Source organism: Taudactylus pleione, unplaced genomic scaffold, assembly GCF_031769625.1.
Source record: "Taudactylus pleione unplaced genomic scaffold, aTauple2 ptg000046l, whole genome shotgun sequence".
Classification (NCBI taxonomy): domain Eukaryota; kingdom Metazoa; phylum Chordata; class Amphibia; order Anura; family Myobatrachidae; genus Taudactylus; species Taudactylus pleione.
This window is the reverse complement of record NW_028284448.1, coordinates 15,471,436-15,478,245: the sequence shown is the minus strand read 5'-3', so window position 1 is coordinate 15,478,245 and position 6,810 is coordinate 15,471,436. Positions and strand designations below refer to the sequence as shown.

Below are 6,810 nucleotides of genomic sequence, written 5' to 3'. Positions count from 1 at the left end.
AATCTTCCTGCAGCTGCCTATATCAGAGGGACCTACTAGCCCTTTTGTACCCCTGGCTTCCCCTCCAATGTCTACCGATCACTGTTGGCCACAGTGATCGGGAACCCGGCGGCACCCACCTCCCAACGCGGCTACAATAGAAGTAGCACCAGGAGCCACGGCTGATGTGTCTTGATCACTGTGGTCAGTAGTGATCAGGAACAGGCAGCCAGCTTCGCTCCCTTCCGGTGGTGCGGGCAGCGGGAACTCCACTAGAAGCAGCAGCTGCAGCTCATGGTAACCGTGGCTGCTGCTTTGTCCCCAGGCAGCCGTTATCACGCTAACCCATCACTGCTGCAGGGCAGCATTAACTCCACTAGAAGCAGCAGCCACACCTCCTTGTAGCTGCGGCTACAGCTGTGTTTCTGGGCAGCCAGCATCACTCTGACCCGGCACTTCCAGAAGCAGCAGCAGCACAGTATCCATGGCGTCGGCTGCTGTGTGTGTACTGTGTCTGCGGTAGCAAAGTCTCAACCGACCCTCTTTCTGGCTTCTTCCTTTTTCTCAGCCTCCCTCCCCGCCTCTGACCCCCATGTGCAGTGTGTGCAAAATGCTGTATATATATATATATATATATATATATATATGTAAATAGCAAAAACTGATATAAAGCGCACACTGTGCTATATGAGTGCAAACATTGCAAGAATACAAACATTAATAGATAATATATATATATATATATATATATATATACACATATATATGTAACACCAAGGCTTACGAATATGTGCAAATTTACAATATAAAGTGTGGACTGTGCATGTGCAACAAGTGCAATTATAATAATATATATTAAAAAATCACAATGACTTAATAGATAATGAATTCATAAAAAGTATATAAATTTAATTACAAGAAATACCCTGAGCAAAAGGGGCAAACAACATACAATACATATAATGATTACGCCACTGACAGAGCTTAAAAACAGTTAGCATAAAAATAGAGAAATAAAAAAATGTATAAGAATAGAAAATGGAGGGAGAAAAAGGGAATGGCTTATCTGGATATGGAAAGGTAAGTTCATGAAAAGTGGAATCAGGAGTTTCAAACGCGTTTCGTCCGGTTACTGGACTTCTTCAAGGGATGTGTGGCACCTGTGGGGTACCTGGTATAAATACCCACTTACTGGGACAAACTAAGCAGTGTTTTAGATTGGAAGAGACATCACTTTCTGGTTTCATAAATCACATGTTCGTTTTGTTGCTAGAAATAAAGTTATTTAATATTCATATGGTAGTTTAAATGCTAAATGGTGGAACCGCTATTGATTAAATGATATTGCGTTCATGTATTTAATGTTATTTTGTCCGTATGGGTAATCACGTGGTCTTTTCCTCTACTTCTGCCCTTCGGGCGCTGTTTTGGGAGTCTAGTAAGTAACTTCCGCCCTGAGGTTGTCCGTGTGGGTCATCATGTGGTGTACCCCAGGCATCACGTGGTTGCAATCCATTCTGCTACTTACGCCCTTCGGGTGCTGCTTTGGGAGTCTAGTCGGTAGCTTCCACCCTGAGGTTGTATTCAGGTGACTGATGTCGGCCATCTTGGTGCTCATACTTAAAAGCGGTAGTGGTTATCTTGATGTTCACAGCTGGGATCGGCGGTGATCATCTTAATTCTCACAAATATGGTCAGCAGTGGCCATCTTGGTACTCCTAATCTTAGGGTTTAGTGGCAGCCATCTTGTTGTTCCTAATCAAATGGCAGCAGGCGACTTCAGATTGTTAATACGGTGGCCATCTTTGTGCTGTCATTTAGATTTCTCATGCAGCCATCTTGGTACACCTGGATTTGCATAGGTTGTCATAGACTAAATGATGGACATCTTAGTGTATAAAGGAAAGCAGACCTCTGTATATTTTTCATAAGCAGTTTCTCCGAAATATAAATGAAAGATAATATTAGTGTTTATATCTACATAGATAATAGATTGTAAATTCCTCTTATTATATAAATGTACTTCTAGCATGGGTATGACATGGAATATAACTCAGTCTATTAGGTTAAAAATAGTATAATAATAAATTTTAACCAAAAAAGTAATTAATAAAGAATGTGGGCCAAGTAAGCTGGTAAGAAAATGTGGTCACTTTCTAATTAGGGCAATTATTTTTTAGAGTCATTTCTTTTAAAAAATATTATTTAAAAAATTATATTTTTTTATATATATTAATGTCTTTATAAATCTTGTCTTTTGAAGTCAGGGGGGGGAATGTAGTTTATAAGGTTATCCATCTTTAATAGAATGTAATCCAGAGAAGGCGGTGTTTCTTCGTATGATATACTCGCAGCTCGATAATTGCTTCTTATAATAATCAGTCTTTTCTTTGGTGGTATTTTCTGCTACCAGATAGCTGCAGGCTGATGGTAAGAAAAAGTGAATCTCCTGACGTACTACAGTTCCTAGTTTCCCTGGTGGTCTCCCACCCAAGTGCTAGCCAGGCCCATCACTGCTTAGCTTCCAAGATCTGTCGGGATCGGACGCTTAAAGTGAGGTATGACTGTAGAAAAAGTACAAGATTCCTGATTTCTACAGGAACGGGGCTATCTCGTAGCTATCGTTGAATCCTCACGGCGTCATTGTGTCAAGTTCAAAGATCCAGTACATTTCTCTTTTTGATAGCTTATTTGCCAGATCTCCGCCCCTTTCTCCAAGTTGTACGTGTTCAATTGATTTGAAGGTCAAGTCTTCCGGACTGGAGTTGTGGTGCTGAATGAAATGCTGGGATACCGAATGTCCTTCTACTTTGTTTTTTATGTTTCGGATATGTTCTTGTATCCTCAGTTTTATTGGACGTTTAGTTTTATCCACATATTTGTTTCCACAGGTGCATTCTAGCAGGTAAGAAAATGTGGTCACTTTCTAATTAGGGCAATTATTTTTTATAGTCATTTCTTTTAAAAAATATTATTAAAAAAAATAAAAAAAATTTATATATATAAATGTCTTTATAAAACTTGTCTTTTGAAGTCAGGGGGGGAGAATGTAGTTTATAAGGTTATCCATCTTTAATAGAATGTAATCCAGAGAAGGCGGTGTTTCTTCTTATGATATACTCGCAGCTCAATAATTGCTTCTTATAATACTCAGTCTTTTCTTTGGTGGTATTTTCTGCTACCAAGAAAATTTGCACATATTCGTAAGCCTCGGTGTTACATATATATGTATATATATGTGTGTATATATATATGTGTGTATATATATATATATATATATATATACATACATATATATAATATATTAATGTTTGTATTCTTGCAATAATTGCACTCATATAGCACAGTGTGCGCTTCATATCAGTTTTTGCTATTTACACATTCTTCTTTTAACAAATCACCATTGTTAATATTCTACTGATAAGCTGACACCCATAACATTGGGGAGTGCTTTTAAATACTTTTGTTTTTGTTTTGAAATATTAATTATATGAATTACGGGTCATTTTTAACTGTGAAGGGACTCTGATTCTCTCTGGCGCTATAATCTCTCATATATATAAACTGTTTTGGTCATTTATTGTAGCTGCCTTGAGTAAAAGACCCTTAATATGTATAAAAACACTGAATGCCTAACTAAAAGGAGTGACTTTTGCCAAAAAATGTTTAATGAGGCACATACTCCATTACGGGAGAAGGTTCCCACTGAAAAGATAGACAATTTATTTTGGGAAATGGAAAAACTTATCACTAAAGAAATTAAAACTTGGTGGGACATCAAAGGACTGGAACATTACATCTCAGTGAACAGAGTCCCAAGAGGTTTAAGGTTGGTGAAAAATCACACATTTGGCATAGAAAAAACAGGTTTTATGGATAAATGGGATAGTATATTACATAAATGCTCCCTAGACCTGATGAAACTTATTATTAGTGAGAAAAAACCTACTTACAGAGCTTGAATCAGAGGTAAAGGAAAAAGAGTTACAAATGGAAGGCTTAAAAGATAAAGAGGACTATAGAGCGAATGATGCAGTACTCACTCGCAAATTGGACCGCGTAGAGGAGGATGTCATGAAAGGCAAGGAAAAGAAATTCACTAGGGACAAACAAGATTATGACCAGAATAGGATCAAGAATTGGAGCAGATTCCACAAAACCTGTACAAAACAACAGTGGAATAACCCCAACAAAGAAAAAACCTGGACGGCAGTACCATATAGAAGGAAACAGAACTTTAGAAGAGGAGATAACAACATTGAACCACCCCATTATAGAACATACCAGACAAAGAACAGGTTTTCAACATTGCAACGTTATGATTCCAACAGTGATACTGACCAGTTTTTATCCCCGGGCCCAGAACATATCCCAGTAAGCACGAGAAAATCATTCTTCAAAGAAACCACGAGACTGGCGTCTCCTATGAAACGAAGACTAAGAGAAGATGAGGAACACGAGGAGGCAGGAGGAAGAATGTACAAGGGAAGGAATATGTAGCCGATTCCAAAGAAAAAGGAATATTCAACATATCTAAACATGTGCTAACAAAACCTGAAATCTCATTACTTAGCAAAGGACTGACATTTGCACCCTCTAACAATATGAATAAATTCGAAACATTTATTGATCTCAATAAATTTGTAAGAAATCTCACCCTAACAAGACACTTTCTGAGAAAAGAAGATGCTTTGATTAGAAATTACACTACAAATGAATCAAAATCAGGACTCAAAGGGAAATCAAAGTACTACCCAGTGGAATCCAAGGGGAGCCATCTAAATGTCTTCTATGAATTAGTTAAAAAGGATCTATGTGAAGGGGAGACGAAACCAATTACCAGGTACAACCTAAAGAATAGAGAAAAAGAAGCACTTAAAAACCTCAAAAAAATAATGACATTGTCATCAAACAGGCTGACAAGGGAGGGGGGTTAGTGGTCATGGACCAGTCTTACCATGTTAAAGAATCATACAGACTTTTAGGAGATACTAACTCCTACACTCCATTAGGAAATGATCCCACAGATAATTACATTGATGAATTGAGAATTCTCCTGGTGTATGGACTCCGTAACAACATCATCACTAAGGAAGAATTTCAATACCTTTTAATCACTAACCACACTATCCCTATCTTTTATTTTCTCCCTAAAATCCATAAATCCATACAAGACCCACCAGGAAGACCGATTATTGCAGGTATAAAGTCAATGACTTCACATTTATCCAAATACGTGGACGTTTTTCTGCATAAATATGTCATTGAGTTGCAATCCTACCTTAAAGACACTACCAATGTACTACAGACTATAGACAATTTGGAATGGAAGGATTCATATATATGGGCAACAGTGGATGTACAGTCTTTGTACACCAGTATTGAACACCAGAAAGGGATTGATGCATGCAGGGATTCCTCAAAACAGATTTAACAATAACTGATGCACATAGGGAATTTATTTGTGATGTAATGACTGTTATTTTGAATCATAATTATTTAAAATTTTTAGACAAATTTTACAAACAGATTTGTTGAACAGCAATGGGGACTATTTTTGCGTCTAGTTTCGCAAACCTCTTCATGGGTCACAGTGCACAAACTTATTCACATTACACCGCACATAGGCCCTGATTCACATTACACCATGAAGTAGTGTCTCTTATTTATGTTACGACACAGTAGTAATGCCCCTTATACAATGCCCACAGTAGTAGTGCCACTTATACAATGCCCCCAGCAGTGGTGTCCCTTATACAATGGCCCCAGTAGTGGTGCCCCCTATGCAGTCCCCTTAGTAGTAGGGCCCCCTATGCAGTGCCCCCAGTAGTAGTATGCCCCCCATTAGCATGCCCCCCAGTAGCAGTGCCCCCAGTAGTAGTGTCCCCAGTAGCAGGCCCCCAGTAGTAGTGCCCCCATTAGCATGCCCCAAGTAGTATGCCCCCCAGTAGCAGTGCCCCAGTAGTAATATGCCCCCCCTTAGCAGACCCCAGTATTAATATGCCCCCATTAGCAGGCCCCCAGTAGTAATATGCCCCCCCCCCTAGAAGGCCCCCAGTTGTAGTAGTGCCCCCACTTAGCAGGCCCCCAGTAGTAGTATACCCCCCATTAATGCCCCCTTACACACACGCATAAAAAAAAAGAAAACTTACCTGTATCCCCGCTCCCGCCGCCGTCCGCTCTGTTTTGCTGTCACACGCTGAGGAGGGAGCCGGAAGACGGAGCTCATGAGTGAGCTCCAACCGTCTCCCTCCGTACAGCAGCCAATGAGAGTCTGCCTGACTCTCATTGGCTGCTATTACAAACACACAGCTGCCGCTGGCGGCTGTGTGTTTGATCTGTGTAGGGCAGACCGCTATCACAGCGGTCTGCCCTACACTAGAGGAGCCCTGACGTCGGATTCTCTCGTGAGAATCCGACATCAGGGAGCTGCGGCTCGGCCTCGAATGGGGATCCGAGTCAGGCGGGGAACACCTGACTCTCATTGGCTGCTATTATAAACACACAGCTGCCGCTGGCGGCTGTGTGTTTGATCTGTGTAGGGCAGACCGCTATCACAGCGGTCTGCCCTACACTAGAGGAGCCCTGACGTCGGATTCTCTCATGAGAATCCGACATCAGGGAGCGGCTCGGCCTCGAATGGGGATCCGAGTCAGGTGGGGAACACCCGAACAGCGTTCGGGTGGACTCGGATCCCCAATGTTCGGAGCGGTTCGGATTCCACAGAATCCGAACCACTCATCTCTACTTTTAATGCACAAGAAAGAAAAATTAAGAATGTTTTCAATAAACATTGGAATATTTTATTAATGGACCCAGTTTTGAAAGAAG

At 40.5% G+C, this 6,810-nt stretch overlaps 1 pseudogene; it reads right to left on the bottom strand.

Moving 5' to 3' along the window:
- Window positions 1-2,433: 2,433 nt before the first annotated feature.
- On the bottom strand, window positions 2,434-2,551 carry LOC148537706 (5S ribosomal RNA; annotated as a pseudogene).
- Between the last annotated feature and the right edge of the window lie 4,259 nt (window positions 2,552-6,810).